Consider the following 17,090-nt stretch of genomic DNA (forward strand, 5'->3'; position numbering starts at 1 on the left):
TATATAATTATATTATATTAATTATGTAAAATGATCTTTTACTTGGTGTATCAGGCAGCAGAGGAAGTCCTCTTGGTCCAGCCTTGTGGTCTGAGCTGAGAACTGAGTTTTCCATCAGCTCTTGTGTGTTACCATTTGATCTATCACCCCGCCTGAAGCAAACAAACCATGACAAACCATGTTTTATTTGCCAATCAATCAATCACTGTTTGGAATGTGGTATTTCTGCGCACACAGCAGTATACAAAGCATTAACATATTCATGTCCTACCAACCTGTATGTTAATTGGTTTGATAGTTCCAAATGGTGCATGTCTGATTAGCATGTCTCCTAACAGTCTAAATGTTACATTCCACCCTTTTATGCTTTTTCACTTAATTGAAATACATCAGATTTAGTGAATATAACATTCTGCTTAATGTTGCCTCTCTCTTGCTAGAGAAATGTTACTTGTCTCTGAATTTGTATTTTTCCCTGGAGTTAATTCCCTTTTGCTCCAAGAGCCAGCACATTTAAAATATGGTTATACTATATATTTTTGACAGAAAATATCAAACACTTATGTTACACTTATAATATGTCTGCCTCAAACAAAAGTGAATGGTAAATCAGAATTGGGCAAAAAACTAAAACAAAACATTTACAAAGTATTCACAAAGATAGGTAGACTGATAACAATTTGATACAAGGAAATGTGAAATTAATTGTGTAAAAGGTTTCCTCACTGGTTCCGTCCAAATCCAAAACCTTGTATTGTCTCTTTTTGCTAGTAATCCATGTTTGTTCTGGTCATCTAGGAGTCCTTCAAGTGTAATGTTCCAGCTTTACACTTGAAGGATGTTGTGCAACAGAACAGTGTTCATAGTCTCCAAATAGTAGTCTGAGTTCTGAAACCTCCAGTTTCAGAAAATAATCTGAGAAAATATGTAAGAAAATCCTTCAAGTTTAAGGCTGTGGATTCTCCTTCAGAGGTTTAATGTTGTGCAACAGTAGTGTTCATTTCATATCTCCTTAAATGGTGAATCCGGTTTTAAAACAGAATATTAAATCTGATGTATCCACACAATGTCCAATGTCTTTATAAACAATATCCATTGTTTTTGATGAGGCTAGATGTTCCTCGGTTGTCTGACTTGTTTTAAGAGTGATTCCATCAGTCCACCTGATTCTGTTCTTTATTTACACATTTCCTGGACTATGTAATGGTCATTGACTGCAGTAATAGGCAATTTGATGTTAAGTCTACTAATCATGTTATCCCAGTCTATACCCAAGGTGTTGCTATCACATCTTATTTAGTCCCTGCCTTGTATTGAGAGCAACATTTTTCATAACCCCCTTGACTGTGAACAGGATTCAATATCTGGTCACAATCATAATTATCAATCTAAAATGCATACTAGTCTGTCTTGCGGGTAACACTCCATTAAAATGTATATGGCCATGATCTGTTGCTGTCGTGGAAGTCATTTAGGCAGGTTACCTTGGTCTTCTTGGGAGCTAGGATGATTGTGTTCGCCTCAAAACAGGTGGGGATTACAGACTGGGACAGGGATAAATTTAGATGCTTTATGAGGATTAATGATGACACATCACACAACACTTTATAAAACCAGGTGGTGTAGATTTCAGATATTTTCATAATCTGGATTGAAATGTTATATGGTTGGCTCATTTAGGAGAGACAGAACAATAGCCTGTCATAAGATGTTCTTGCCACATCACAAAATAAGAACACAATAATAGTGAGTTGATTTTTTTTCGTTGCTCAAGGATCTCTTTCAGTGTCACAGAACGACCTTTGGACTGAACAATTGATTTAGGTGGTGGCAATCTGCAACACGAGATGGCTTATCAGAATGCTGTTCAGGAATGTCGAAGTTCTTTCCCTGCAAAAACACCAGTGACTCGGAAATGCTAAAAGATCTTGAGAAAACTGCCGTGCTATGGGCCGCACATTAAAATATCCTCTTCCCCTTTATGCACATTCACATTCACTTTGCACGATACACCAAACAATCTACAAGTAAGGACAAGACGCATTGTGTTTGTTTCAAATATCCCAAACATACCTTTATTGACTGACATTTCTTACATAGTTTCCTAAGTTGAGTGCACCCTTTATCCAGTCTAAGAAGTGTTCGATGATAACACCTCTTTGAATAATGTAGAAGGAGATGTATTCTAAATTATTGTTATTTAAAATGTTAACTTAATACAATGGTGTCAATGTTATGTATTGTTTAAGACTTATATATGATCATCATGTTTGCTATTTGATACCTAAGAAATTATGTGTATCTGTGAAATGTCCCTTGATTGGATAACTGGATCCTGCCAATCCTTTATATATCTTCTCATCAGGTCCATTAAGAGATTCACCCCTTTTCAGTCAGATGGTCTGGTTTTAAGTTCTGTTCTGCTATTTGACCTCAGTTGTTTATGCTGAGGCTTAGAACAGTTCTTATTTTCTTTTATTTACAGTCCTTTTGTCTGTCTCAGTTATTCTTTGTAATGCATTTTTACCTTGTTTTAAATATTTGACATTCTGTAATCATCAGAAAACAAGTTGAATAATTTAAGTGGTTTACAATGACTAAACGTGCATCTGTGTGTCATATTGCATCTATGAACTGTCTTCCACAAAAAATAGGACTGTGTTAACCCATCCACTGTATTGCCTAGTGAAATAGTCCATGAATCAGGGCTTGAGGAAGTGATCAATGCCTTTCACTTCACACGGCACACCTAACTTCATAAGGAGACAGCCCCTTAAGTCTAAGATTTCAAATTGTCTAAATGATCGTACATACCCCTTAATGTTGATTAATATGAATGATGAAAACCTCAATGAGATCAATACAACCATCTAACCAAAACATTAAGGACTTATTTATGTTGTCATAATTTTCACCTTTTTTCTTAAATTAAAAAATGAGATATACAGTAACAGATACAGTAGGACAACACATTTGACACAACTAAACATGGTTGTCTCAAGTTGACAAAGCATATTTAAACGTTGAACATGTACATTTGTCATGTAACCTCTTTCCCTGTATTGCTGCGTATATACTGTACACGCCTGGTCTTACAAAAACTCAATTCTGGGATTGGAGGGAGTGAATTTACTGAGGAACGCAGTCATCATGATTTGAACTTGGCTAAACATATGACTTTTGAGGTTCAAATGGAGGCAGTAACTGGCCAATGGTTAGTTGCACCAGCTGCACTGTCAACACTATTGGCCAGGCTTGTTAAATTACACTCTTGCCAAATCCTGTGGTAAGGTGTGTGAAGACATCTCTCTTGCTAATCAACATTCTCAAACATAGTCGTTTTGAGTCAGATGAGGTGGTATGCTGTCAATCTTCGGTAGATCCTTTTTTCTCCAAACTTTCCTCTTGAAATAACTCTGGTACATGATAATATTCATCTTATCTGTCCACAAGACTGTTTTCCAGACATCTGCAGCTTTTAGCAAACAGTAAGATGACCATCCTTTTTGAGGATAATGAGTGGTTTGCACCTTGCAATGAAGACTGTAGTTTGGCTAGTGGCGTATTTTGCATATGGTAGTCTCTGACACATTCCCGCCTACCTCCTAGAGAGTGTTTCTGATCTGTGGGACAGTTGTTTGGGGTTTTTTCTTAATTATGGTGAGCATTCTACGGTCATCCACTGTAGAAGTCTTCCTTGACCTACCAGCACGTTTGCGATTGCTGAGCTCACCAGTGATTTCTTTCTTTTTTAACAATGTGACAAACTGTTGATATTTCACCCTCATAATGGCTTCCTTCCCTCATAATTGACTTTTATTGATGTCTCTTTGGTCCTCATGTTGACAGACACCAACAGCAGACTCCAAAGGAAAATGCAAAGCCTAGGAGCAGTAACCTGAAACAGGGGGACTATGTATAAAAAGGATTGTAATTTCTAAATGGTTAAACTGATCTGAAAAAAGAAAACACTGAATTAAAGCTGTAATTGTTTGATTTCGAAATCCAAACTGTTGGAGTACATAGCTAAAAGAAGACAAAATGCTTCCTTCTTCCAATATGTATGGAGGGCACTGTATTTGAGCGCTTTTGGAGCCTTTGTTCCCAATTGCATGTGTGCCCCCATTTCTTTCATTTTAGACTGATGAGGGTATCGCTGGTGCCGTTAAATTGATCAAAACCAAGCAAAGTCACAAAAACGTGTCTGTACCCTTCTACAACATGCCATTGAAATCTAAAATAGAGATTTGGTAAAACAAAATCCAAACTTATCCTTTAACAAAAAAGGGTGATATACACTATGAAAGTCCATATGTCATAAACTGTAGTAATTTTTTTGGGATAGGCATAAACAATATGATTGCTAGGAGAGTCTCGAAGTTGCTCTTTACCCATAAATACGACTAAATGACCAAATATTGACTAAATATTTAGCTTGTAAGCATTGTTTTAGGCTCTGTCTCAAATTCGTAGACAGAGCTCTGGATGCAAGGACTGACCATCTATGACATTAGAATGTCTCTAAAAAGTTGCAGTAACAGAAACATGTTATCTCAATACCAGTGGACTACAAAATATTGGCAAATCATGAACAATTATCCAATGAGTTGAGTTGATCAGAACAAGCCTAGAGGCGTTCCCTGATGAAGTAACAGCTATGATTCGTTTTTCCTGTTTACCATAGATTGCAGTAATATCCCTGCGCAAACACTAGAATTATGAAGATTTGTTTATCACGTTACTTTGACAACAGTGGTCATTTTGAGAACTATATTTCTAAGTACAGGCCAGAAACCACCACGGTCTACAACTAAAAAATACTCAAGGCAGTGTTTTCATGTCACAATTCTCTGTTTTGTTTTGTAACTGTTATATAAAAGCAATAAGCCACTTAAGTATGCTTTTTTGTCAATAAAGTCTGCTTCCCGTTGGGCCTAACAATGCCCCGCAGCTGTAACTTTATTCATGATTATTCATCTTATTGCTTAACTACTGTATAACACAGTAAAACAATACTAAATTCCAATTGTAGGCAACAGTGTTAGAGAACAGTGTTTAGGTTGGTTAGTCCAGTAAAATCCATAATTCGAAAAACAATAAAACATCAGCCCCACCACATAAAGCTGAGAAATGGGGTTGGAATCTTAAATTCATAGACAGAGCTCTGGACGCAAGGACTGACAGTCTGTGACATTAGAATGTGAGTTTTAAACATATTTGAAGCTATACATGGTTTGTTTATGTTCTTATTGTTTGTAAATACAACAATAAGAACATTAAAAGTAAAACAACCTCATATTTGTGTTACAAAGGGTTAAGAACCTTGTACTAAACTTATGAGCCATCTATAAGAATCGACGGATATCATTCATAAATGTAACTAAAAACATCTACGAATTATGGATCGTAGTTTAAAAGGGAGAGAAAACGCCCTAGGTGGCCTCTTATTCTGCCTTTGCTTGCTTCTCTGTGACTGACCTGTCTGTCAATCATACGGGTAACCGGGTTCCAAAGGTTCTTGGAAGGTTAGGATCATGGCCATGCTGAGGGGAGGGTGTTCTGGGAGGTGGTCAAAGGGCACTCCCTTTGAGAAGCTGCTGCTTCTCTCACCATGTCGTCATTTCCACCACTTGAGTGTAACACAGCACCTTTCAGTAAAAGACAAATCAGAGAGACACAGCACTGACTTAGTGTCTTGTCTTAACTAAGCTTGCTGCATTGGTGGCAAATTGACTTTTTGAATATGCTAAATATACATAATGAAATAGAAAATGGCTCAAATATACTATATTAGAGTGAGTATTTCTCTTTAAAGATGTCCTCCAGTAAAACCCCAACATTTTAAGCTTAAAATCCATGTGTTAAGTATAAGTATATCAATAAACAACCATTTCGGTCCGAAATAGCAATTTTGTTAAACATTTTTTATCTTTAGACCCAAAGTCAAAATATGTACTTTTGAAGACACATAGCAAGCGTGACATCATCCAAATGAGTTCTCTGCCCCGACCCAAGACCCTTTTTGGTAACAGGTAACACCCCCCTCAAATAGAAGTTTGTAGTGTTGCGAGCCTGTAAGGTCAGAGCAGAGGCACCGTTATGTGTTATATTATAGCCTGCTTCATTTGTTCCATATTTTAACAATCAGCCAAGGTGATTTTGTTGCAGCACAGTACATTTTTATGATGCCAACTGAATGATTTTGTGAAAGGCATTGATCAAAAGAACTACATTCACGTTGTCAAATGGCATTGTCAATAGGGTAACAAGAAATTAATTAGATTAGGGGAACAGTGCTATATATATATATATATATCTTAAAATGTTGCCCAATTATTCTTTGACTAAGAGAAAATGCTACAGCGTCGTAGGAGAGACAATACATTTAAGCAACAATGAAACATCCGTCTGAAAGTACTTCATTTGTAGCCAACTATGATACATGATATGATGGACAGGGGTGAAAAAGAACAGTGAAATACAGACAGTAGGCAACTACAAATTACTTGTTAGATAGGAGCAGTAAAACAGTGAAAATATCATTTGTTTTATTCTGGTCACTGCACATGGCATGTAAAATAACATTCGACGTGAACTGTTGGTGCCAGAGCGGAAAATTTATGACACGAACTGCGCTCTTTGCTTTGTGAGCGCGCTTTGTCCATATAGCCTACTGCTGAAATGCACAGAATCAACTGACAAACATTACATCACTGAGTTAATTCATATGCAATTTCACGGACACACTGCTATATAAGATCCATGTCTGACATAATTTTATGAAGTGTTCATGAAGACATGATTTGTTCTACATTAAGGTTAATCCAAGGACATCATCACCCCCCTCACAACATTTTAGAAATATACTTCCTATGTCTCTGATAACAACTGTAGGCTACTTTTCTATCCCGTCTCAATGAGAGTAGATAGGAGTTGGTCCCATTGCTTGGTCCTCGTTAAATTAACCTGATATTTAAACCATTTCCACTCTTCATCTCTGTAATTCATGAGCTGCTATAATAAACTTAATTTTGCCAATCTATCTGATAAGGCAAGCTGATAAGGCAAACCATTCTCTTTTCAAACATCCTTCTCCTCTTGTCACCACCTTGTGGTGGCTTTCAGGAGCACTTCACACCTTGTGTCTGATGCAGCAGCGGCATTGAGGTAGACCACCGCAGCAATGTCGGGCTGAACCTATTAACCACTGGCCCACTGTACACACACCTCTATCTCCCTATGTCCTCCTAAATAGCATTAGTAGGACTGCAATTCCAGGCCGGGCTCACATAAAACAAACATTCACTCCTTGCTATTCTGTCTTGTTGTGCGCACAGATGGAAATATTTTTATTTATGGTTCTGACCAAGCTTGTTTTATTTTTTGGCAGTTGGCGATCTATTCTTTTTGTAATTACAAAATTCTAACAATGCTAAAATATAGAAAAAACTATCAGGCAGGATAGCCAAGGAGGGAAGGTTTATTAATTGGAGTCTACATCAACGCTATTGGAGCTGCTCTGTCTACATCAACACTATTGGAGCTGCTCTGTCTACATCAACGCTATTGGAGCTGCTCTGTCTACATCAACGCTGTTGGAGCTGCTCTGTCTACATCAACGTTGTTGGAGCTAATCTGTTCACCATTGTTCCACTGACCAGGGATGGTCTTGCATTTTCATTAGAGTGTCGAGTTACCTGAAAAGCTCATTCTGCCAGGTAAACCACATGATAAACAACACTTCTCACCCCTCTGGAGGGCGTCTTTAATTGTATGAAAAAGAAACATTTACGTGTATTTAAAGCCGGACACAAGCCACGTTTTCATGACAAAATGTACATATCAGCTGTAAACGCGGGTCATCTGCGGTAACCCTGATGCCTTTACTCATACAGTGTGACCCCCAAATTAAACTTTTCAAACCCCCCCGTAGGTAGGTAAACACAAAGCGAACCTGCAGGTGGAAGCTGGGGCGGTGGGTGGGACGACCATCAAATGTTATTTGCATAGCCAGTGGTGAAAACACTGTTTAACCATGGTGGTGGCAGACCAGAGAAAGGCTTTTGTCAGACTCAACTTGTTTTGTTTTCATCTGTATGCATAGTACATAAAAATAGACTAATATATATGTAAACTTCAGCTGGATCGCCGCAAGCCGCATGTGAGGGCTCTGCTCACATGATTTGAAAATGTCAGCCAATGGGAATCCAGGATGCTTTTAACAATGGTAATGTGCAAGTTGGCTTGGGCCCATAGAACTAGAACAGTTATAGAATAGGCCTTAAAGATACTTAAAGAAAAGAATATGCTACATAATCAATTATAGGTTTGTAACCATGAAATGTAAGAAAAAACATTTCTGTCAGGACCAGTGCCTTTTTTATATGTGATCATGATTGTTACAAATTCCAATAATTTTTTAAGAATAGACAGCCCCTGCTGTCTGCGCCGGCTATCGTGTCCAATTCTCCTTTTATGTTTTTGGGGCTTTTTCTGGGCGCTATCTTTACAGCTGCAATGTCTTGCATCGAACAACAAATTAAGCCACAGAGGGGCTGGCTGACTGGGATGGTCTGGTGTTCTAGTGCTCACCATAGCTCTTTGATGCTTGTTTCCACGATACAAACAAACAAATAGCACCAACAACTACCACCAGAATGGTTTGCCACCTAACATGGTCGAAAACCGTGTGCTTCCCCAATTTGCCAACACCTGAATTCCTTTCCTGTGAGAGCACCTGTGTGTGTGTCCGATGAATCCGCCACCTAGCGTTTGACGTAGGTATTACCACAAATGGTGCTTATAGGTAATAAATGCAAATGGCATACAACAGTAAATGACCGGATCTATGTGCAGGAAACAATTGGATGTAATTGTCTTGTCTCTAAGTATAAGGATATATAATTAGAGCATAGTGTTGATTCAGGTGGGGCACTCTAAGTCAACCTTGCAGCTGTCTGTCAGGTGACAGGGCAGCTGGAGAACCTGTCCTCACATTCAAAAGTGTAAATTCCACTACAAGACTTACTGTAATGAAGGAGGGTGTGAATGTAGCTATATGAAAAGTATACCTCCCAGATGTTTAGGCAACATAAACACGACCAAATGCAGTTTTTATTACTTCAAACCAGACGTGTGCCAGATGTGTGATGTGACTTGGGTCATCTTCCACACGGACAGTGGATTATTAACAATGACAGTTTTCTTGGAATTCTCCCCATGGTACAGAACAGTACAGTTAATCCCCATGAAAGATTGAGAGTGAGAGAGCAGGGGGTATGATAGAGGGAGACAGAGTGCGGGACGGAATGAGAGAGGTGGAAAAGGAAGGAATGGGAAAGGAAAAAAGAGAGTAGAGGCAAAGAAAATGAACAATATGTAAGCTTAAAGGGGAGAGGTGGAGGAGAGGAAGGGAGCTGGAAATGTGATGAAAAGATGCGTAAAAATACATAAACAGAAGGCTATGGTAGGGGACTGGTAGATTGGGGAAAGTAGTAATTGAGAGAAAATTGGTGAGGAATGAGTTAAATAGAGGAGGAAGAGGTAGAAAAAATTAGAGTGAGAAAGAGAAAGAAAAGAGGCTGGAGCACACTGACCTCAGCCAAGCCTTTATTTACCAAAGCTAACCATGGCAGTCACACCCCTGTGTAACATAACAAACCTGATCCAGGCTGAGTTATTATATGTGCACACTGGGTGGAGTTACAGAGCATTCGGAAAGTATCCAGACCCCTTAACTTTTTCCACATTTTGTTATCTTACAGCCTTATTCTAAAATGGATTCAATTCATTTTTTTCCTCATCAATCTACACACAATACCCTATAATGACAAAGCGAAAACAACTGAAATATTACTTTTACACAGGGCCGGCTAAAGGCATAGGCCATATAGGCGGTTGCCTAGGGCGCCACCTTCTGGTGGCCGCTGGTCGCCCTCAAAGGAAAAAATAAAATAAAAAATCGCAAAAAACATTTTCTGCTTTGAGGTAACAAATGAACAAATAAATAAATAAATAAATAAATAAATACACTTTGCACCCTGTTCCTCACAATTTTTCGTGACTATTGAACATAGCACACAGTGCACAAAGTTGTCTTGTTTGAAGAAATGTGTTTTTTTTTCTCACCGTTTTCTCTTATCCTCCTTGTTCATCGCAAAAGTTACGTCATGCAACTTTAATAGTACTTTTGTTTACATATTTGTTAATAACAGTTTTACTACATTGTAGTAAAACTGATTAGCCAACATTCTCAGGGACCAATTAGCAACATCCCAAGAGCCTGGGTTTGAGAAAGGGTGTAATCTATCCATAACCAAGTGCCAGTGTCTTAGATGTTACTAACAGGTAAAGGTAGTTGGTAATATTTAACAATTTATTCATTCTTTGATACGTGATTGGTTTGTTTGAGAAGTAATTTTAATTTATACAAATATTTTTTGTCTTGAAACCATTGTTGTGTCTGATGTTTGTTGTCCATATTTTTACTGTGGAATGAGTGGGTGGTGATGAGGCAGTATTGGTGGGGTAATGTGGTGGTGGTGGTGGTGATGCGGGTGGGGGGCGCCAAATCCTCATCTCACCTAGGGCACCAAAATGGCTAGAGCTGACCCTTTGCTATGACACTCGAAATTGAGCTCAGGTGCACCTTGTTTCCATTGATCATCCTTGAGATGTTTCTACGACTTGACTTGATTGCCTTCTAGCACCACCTTGAGGCCCCGGCGATCATCGCTGGAGCGTCCACCTCCCAGTCGACAATGCACCTGTTCCCTATCTCCAATCTGCACACCTGCGACCCATTCCCAATCACCCTCCTATAAGAACCCTGGCCAGTCTTCGCTCCAGTGCCAGAACGTACTGTGTCCATAGTAACCTTCCCAGTAATCCGCATTATGATTTGAGCCATTGATATCCTCTCGTGTTCCTTGTGTTTGTTTGTGTTTCATCGGGTTCTCCTGTGCCCCTCCAGAACCCTCGTCTTCCTCGGATTCCCCTCGTCTACCTTCCATGGACCTAGCCCTTTCCTGTCTGACTACCCGCCTGCCTGCCCGACCCCTGCCTGTCTGACTACCCGCCTGCCTGCCTGCCCGACCCCTGCCTGTCTGACTACCCGTCTGCCTGCCCGACTCCTGCCTGTCTGACTACCTGTCTGCCTGCCCGACCCCTGCCTGTCTGACTCCCCGCCTGCCGAACCCTGGATCGACCCTCGACTACACTCCCTTGGATTATCTCTCTCTCTCCCCCACCCCTCTCCCCATTATTTACTATTAAATAAGCCTTCGGGATAAACCCTACCCTCTCTGTGTGCCGTCATTCTGGTTCTTCTGACGTTCTCCAGTAACACCACCTGTGGTAAATTCAATTGATTAGACATGATTTGGAACGACACACACCTGTCTATATAAGGTCCCACACTTGACAGTGCATGTCAGAGCAAAAACCAGGCCGTGAGGTCAAAGGAATTGTCCATAGACCAGAGACAGGATTGTGTCGAGGCACAGATCTGGGGAAGGGTACAAAAAAATGTCTGCAGTATTGAAGGTCCCCAAAACACAGTAGCCTCCATCATTCTTAAATGGAAGAAGTTTGGAACCACCAAGACTCTTCCTAGAGCCGGCCGCCCAGCCAAACTGAGCAATAGGGGGAGAAGGGCCACCGTCAGGGAGGTGACCAAGAATCCAATGGTCACTCTGACAGAGCTCCAGAGTTCCTCTGTGGAGATGGGAGAACCTTCCAGAAGGACAACTGTCTCTGCAGCACTCCACCAATCAGGCCTTTATGGTAGAGCGGCCAGACGGAAGCCAATCCTCAGTAAAAAGCACATGACAGCCCGCTTGGAGTTTGCCAAAAGGAACCTAAAGGACTCTCAGACCATGAGAAACAAGATTCTCTGGTCTGATGAAACCAAGATTGAACTCTTTGGCCTGAATGCCAAGCTTCATGTCTGGAGGAAGCATGGTGGTGGCAGCATCATGCTGTGGGGATGTTTTTCAGTGGCAGGGACTGGGAGACTAGTCAGGATCGAGGGAAAGATTAACGGAGCAAAGTACAGAGAGATCCTTGATGAAAACCTGCTCACTGGGGCGAAGGCTCGCCTTCCAACAGGACAACGACCCTAAGCACACAGCCAAGACACAGCAGGAGTGGCTTCGGGACAAGTCTCTGAATGTCCTTGAGTGGCCCAGCCAGAGCCTGGACTTAAACCCGATCGAACATCTTTGGAGAGACCTGAAAATAGCTGTGCACCGACGCTCCCCATCCAACCTGACAGAGCTTGAGAGGATCTGCAGAGAAGAAATGGAGAAACTCCCCAAATACGGGTGTGCCACGCTTTTAGCGTCATATCCAAGAAGACTTGAGGCTGTAATCACTGCCAAAGGTGCTTCAACAAAGTACTGGGTAAGGGATCTGAATACTTATGTAAATGTGATATTTTTTTATTTTTAATAAATTAGCATTTACAAAACATTTCTCCATGAATTTTATCCATTTGAGAATAAGGCTGTAACATAACAAAATGTGGAAAAAGTGAAGGGGTCTGAATACTTTCCGAATGCACTGTACGTGTGAACGCAGCAGCCATCATTATCTACACAAAGACTTGGTAACAGCTGAATAACTCTAGCTTTGCATTTTTCTTATGGGGTTGGGGTTAGGGTTAGGAATTATGTAGTAAACAAAAAAGTGTTAAACAAACCAGAATATGTTTTATATTTTAGATTCTTCAAAGTAGCCACCTTTTGCTTTGATGACAGCTTTGCACACTCTTGGCAAGGTGTGTCCAAACTTTTGAATATCTATCTATCTATCTATCTATCTATCTATCTATCTATCTATCTATCTATATATATATATATATATATATATATATATATATATATATATATAGTACCAATCAAATAAAACATGTACATTCCTCAGATGACAGGTAAGTTTTGAAGGTCATTCCAGGTATTCGGGGCACAGAAACTAAAGCAGATTTAACTAGTTAAAACGACTAGACTAAACACATGGAACTTCGAGGATTAGCCAATCTTGGGACCTGGTTTGGTACGTTGGGCCCTTCTACAAGACAGGGATGGCTCTCCAACAGATTGATATAAAGTACAATCACCAGTTTAACGCAAATACAAATATGTATATTAAATCTTAACTTGGGGTTTTGAAATTAAATATTTAACTTTGAGATTTGATGGTTCCATAGCAAGTCAGTAGTGTAACTTTCAGATTTAGATTGAAATTAAATTATTTAAATTACTTAATTTCAAAACCCAGATTGACGATTTAATCTAAATGTTTGAGGTAAACATTTAAATCTATCATCCATATTTAAGATTTAGATTAAATATGTGATGTGTTATATAATTTCCTGTCACATGTCACCATCCCTAACCCCCATATATTGACAATTTTGACAACCCATACATGGGCTATTTAAGGATTTTAACAGATTTCGCAGGAACAACATGTTTTCTCTCCTTTTCACTGTGTTTTAAAGCCGAAATCATTATGCATATACTGTCATGCCTCAAATGATAAGGTGGATAGAGTTTTCACTTTGAGATGTGTTGCTAGCTCCTTACAACTGCACCAACTGTAAACTCACTGGCTAGCTAACTTGGTGTCTTGCATTACAGTTTAGCTCAAGTCAAGCTGACAAACTCATGAGCTGAACTGTTATCACAGCCAGACAGCTAGCTGGTTAGCTATGTGATTTGCTTAACGTCAGACAAAAAGTCTTCATTTGAGTCGTGGTGCGAGTGTCCGCGGTGCCGCGAGTGGAATGCAATAGCTGTTACCTTAAAAGTAGAGTCAACTTCGGGAGTGGATTTCTCCAAATAAATGTTCAGTAATACTCCGACTGTAGCTGGCTCTTTCTCGTTCATTATTGGGACACACATTTGACATGGTTAGAAAGATGAAATTCTCGGCTTTTCAACAGTCATCAAAACTCAAAATATGTATAGGGGCACAAGTGGCTGAAAATGATAGCGCAAGTCAAATATATAATTTGTTAATATTTATTTTGGAGTCAAATATTTAGATTTGATTTAAATATGCAATGTTTTTCTAAATATTTAGTTGAAAACCTATATTTCAGATTTAAATACAAATATTTATTAACCATGACTTTGCTCATTTATTAATTAAACCTGGTAAAAATGTGTCATCCATATCTCTTAAAAAGATGTCTAAATCTGTAGAACAAATATTTCTAAATCTTGAAACAATAAATAGTTAAACCTTGTTACCACATTTAATTTATATATCAGATTAAGCACATGTTTTAAAACATTTAATTAAAAATCTTAAATCTGTTTTGAAATAAATATTCAACAAAACATAAATATTTAAAGGTGCTTAAAGGTAGCTTTTTCCTCTTGAAAATGTCACTAAATAACCATCTTAAATCATTTCTTAAGATGAATTGGCAGTCTGTGACAGTGCGTGCATCTGCCAAGACCTTTCCCTTCTGCCTGAATTTACTTTTCCAAAACGTTTGGGACATTTCTGGACGTCTACCACTGTCTGAGGGTGTGTAACCTGCTACGTGTGTGTGTGTGTGTGTGTGTGTGTGTGTGTGTGTGTGTGTGTGTGTGTGTGTGTGTGTGCGCGTTTGTGCGCTTGTGTGCATGTTTGTAAACATGTATTCTGATGATTTTTCATAGTAAACCTCCTGTTTGACAATACAGCCTTGTCTGAGTTTTGTTTGGGGAATGAGGGGATTTGTTTGAAACTTCAGCATTGAGCAAGGTGAAGGAGAGAGGAGACACTATTCTGAATTGTCATTGCAATTCCCATTGCAGTCAAAAGGGCGCAACCTTGCATATAGAGCCTTTAAAGCAGGTTTTTGAAACCTGCATGTCTGCATTTATGGTCTGACTATATGTGTGAATTGCAGGTTACATTCATGAGGTTGTGTTGAATTGTATACAAACCTGTGTCATACCACTGATTTTAGAAAGCGCTCTTCAGGACCAAAACAGCATTCTTCAATAAAATATGTATTTTATTTCTATCTTATTCCCTGATCACTACCAATTAAACATTGTCATTTAGAACCATTAGAAACCATGCTTGATTGTTACATCCTGCACCTTAAACACCACGAGCAGTATGCACTCAAGCTCGGGACCCACAAGTCTCTGGGTAACACACAAATAGCTACAGTATATATCTTTTAAGACTTTAAGAGTCTAGACCTATTGCTGTGCCTGCTAGCTTAGCCTGCTAGCTTAGATGCGTGCAATGCACAAGTTTAGACAGCTGCATCATCATAACTGCTGTGGCCTCACCTGTGATTTACCCTGAACATGCAATGTACTCTAGAAACCATGACTCTTCCACTAGGAGTCATGAGTTGTATTCTTGCTTAAACCATGTCAGGAGTCATGTATGACTCTGCAGGCGGCAGCAGACACACGGTCACGTGCATAGAGGCAATCACAACAGGAAAATGAAGAAGAGCTAAACGGTAGAAACTTCAACTGTGCGAATCAGCTAAACATATGATTGAATTGACACAGCATTTTTTATTCACTCACAGCAGCAGCGTAAATGAGTCAATTGACAGTTTTTGGGGAACGTGTTCTGAAGCTTTCTAAAGCGGAGCTATGCTAGCCTAATGCTAGGTGACACAGCAATTTCCCCTAGATGTTTTTGGTAAAGAGGAGAGGTTATGTAACACTCCTACCTGAGCACTAGTGTGTGACATGTCCTGGAACATGACAAGTGGGTGTTACATGTCAGTGTTGGATGTTAGGCAGACGGGATTGAGGTATATTTTGAGAGAGACCTCACAGCAAAATGGCTCTTGAATCCAGAGTTATGCCCTGTGAATCGCCGTGGGCTGCTGGAGAAAGAGGGGATTTGGTGAGCGCACAGTGTGTACACACACACACACACACACACACACACACACACACACACACACACACACACACACACACACACACACACACACACACAGACAGACAGACAGACCCATTACGGATAGTGCATATTCGAGTTTGAACAAAGAAAAAAAATACATTTGCGGTAAATGAGTGCAGTGCCCATATACCGTGCCCTGCGTAAGTAATGGGACAGTGTAGATATTGGTTTCACCATTGAAGAAATTACAACATTGGATGGCGTTTCATCATACAGTAAGACAATGACCCAAAACATACTGCCATAGCAACTAGGGAGTTTTTAGGGCCAAAAAGTGGAAAGTTGTTGACTGGTCAAGTCAGTCTCTAGATTTAAATCCTATTGAACATGCATTTAATTTGCTGAAGGGGAGACATGAGGCAACAAGTTCTCAAAACAAACAACAACTGAAGATGGCTGAAGAACAGGCATAGCAGAGTATCACCAGAGAAGATACCCAGTGTCTGGTGGGGTAAATGGGTCTCAGACTTCAGACAGTTATTGCATGCAAAAGATTGTTGATATTTAAACATTGCTTAATTTGGCCAAAAAGTTCTTGACTGGCCAAGTCAATCTTTGGATTTAATTCCAATTGAACATGCATTTAATGGTAACACTTTACATAAGGTCCCCTTTGTGGTTTATAATTAGTTAATAAATCACTTATAACCAGTTTATTATTCAGTTATAAACCATTTCTAACAACCAACAGTTATAACTCATAAGTTTTTATTGTTTGATTGTTCGAAATGATCTGAAAACTAACTCTGATATTATTATGATTTGCCTGATTTGTGGGGTTGATTCAGCTGGCACCAAACAGATTCAACACATCCTTACATACAGTACAATGAGAAGATCTCCCAAAGTACAGTATAGTTGTCACCATGTTTTTTTCTCTTGATGTCCTTGTCAACATGTTCTTCATTTAATCAAGTCCATCGTGTAACTGGCTCTTTCTTGCTCAATATTGGGACTTGAGACACAAACTTGGGTTAGAAAGCTGAGATTAGAACTAAACATGTTTATGGGGACTAGCGACTGAAAATGATGCAGCAAGTCACATTTATTAATGAGTTACCAACATTTATTAATGGGTTACCAATATGATGAAATGTGACCTTAATGTAAATTGTAACACTGTTAACCATTAATTAGTTAATTAATTTGTTAGT

Source organism: Argentina silus (genome assembly GCF_951799395.1).
Source record: "Argentina silus genome assembly, chromosome: 20".
Lineage (NCBI taxonomy): Eukaryota > Metazoa > Chordata > Actinopteri > Argentiniformes > Argentinidae > Argentina > Argentina silus.